This window comes from Mus pahari, chromosome 5 (genome assembly GCF_900095145.1).
Source record: "Mus pahari chromosome 5, PAHARI_EIJ_v1.1, whole genome shotgun sequence".
Lineage (NCBI taxonomy): Eukaryota > Metazoa > Chordata > Mammalia > Rodentia > Muridae > Mus > Mus pahari.
The window spans coordinates 149662692-149663884 of NC_034594.1; the positions used below are offsets into that span (position 1 = coordinate 149662692).

Genomic DNA, 1193 nt, shown 5'->3' on the forward strand with positions numbered 1-1193 from the left:
AATCCCAGCACTCGGGAGGCAGAGGCAGGCAGATTTGTGAGTTCCAGGACAGCCAGGGCTACACAGAGAAACCCTGTCTCGAAAAGCCAAAACAAACAAACAAACAAACAAACAAACAAACAAAGACAAAGCCAGGAGTGGTAAAACATGCCTCTATCCCAGTGCTCAAGACACAGGAGGATCATCAAGTTGAATAACTATCTGAGCTACATAGTAAGTCTAACTACAACTTGGGTATAAAGTGAGATTCTGTTTCAAAAAGAAAATTAGTTAAAAATAAACAAATAAATGAAGAATTGTATTTCCAGAAGTATTTCTTCTTTTCACATAAACGACATGGATAAAGCAGTGAAGTGTGACTAGGAAAGAAACGGGACACAAAAGACCATGGGTTTTATGAGTCCACTGAACTGAAATCTTTGAAAAACATAATTATAGTAAGAGGCAACACATCAGGTGATTGCCTTAGTTGAAAGAGAAGCAGTAAACTAAAAGCAACATGGAAAGAACATTTTAGAGTGATAGAAATGTTCTATTTTAGAACTGTAGTGTTTGCTACATCACCATAAATGTTAGGCACAACCCATTAAAATGTTACTTGGAATATTTATTGTATGTAAATTATAACTTGATAAGGCCTATTTTAAAATTCCATAAGGCATAACTACATTTAAGAACTGACAACAGCTCTTTAGCATAGGCATTTACCAAAGATCTTCAAAGAAATGAAAGTCAGTGATTAGAGGTAACTTTCGACTCTCAAATAGGGCCTAAAAGGATCCCTCAGTCTACTGAATCTGGCTATGAACATAGACAGGTATAGTTGCTGAGCAACTAGCCTAAAGTCCAGATCTCTAATAAATATATAGATTAAGTAAGGAGGTGATCACTCACATTATAAACTAACTTTTACAACAGTTATTTAATAATAAAAATAATGCCTTTATCTAAAAAGAGTAAGCCGGGCATGGTGGCGCACGTCTTTAATCCCAGCACTCAGGAGGCAGAGGCAGGTGGATTTCTGAGTTCGAGGCCAGCCTGGTCTACAAAGTGAGTTCCAGAACAGCCAGAGCTATACAGAGAAACCCTGTCTCAAAAAAAAAAAAAAAAAAAAAAAAAGAGTGGACAGGAAATATATAGTAAAAGTAGATCATGTAAACAAAAAATATAAAATTAAACAAAGAAAAATCACT

General features: G+C 35.7%; 1 protein-coding gene across 4 annotated transcripts in view; it reads right to left on the reverse strand.

Moving 5' to 3' along the window:
- Positions 1–1193, reverse strand: part of Akt3 (AKT serine/threonine kinase 3) — a 250033-nt gene that overhangs the window by 238192 nt on the left and 10648 nt on the right. The gene's annotated exons all lie outside the window — the stretch shown is intronic.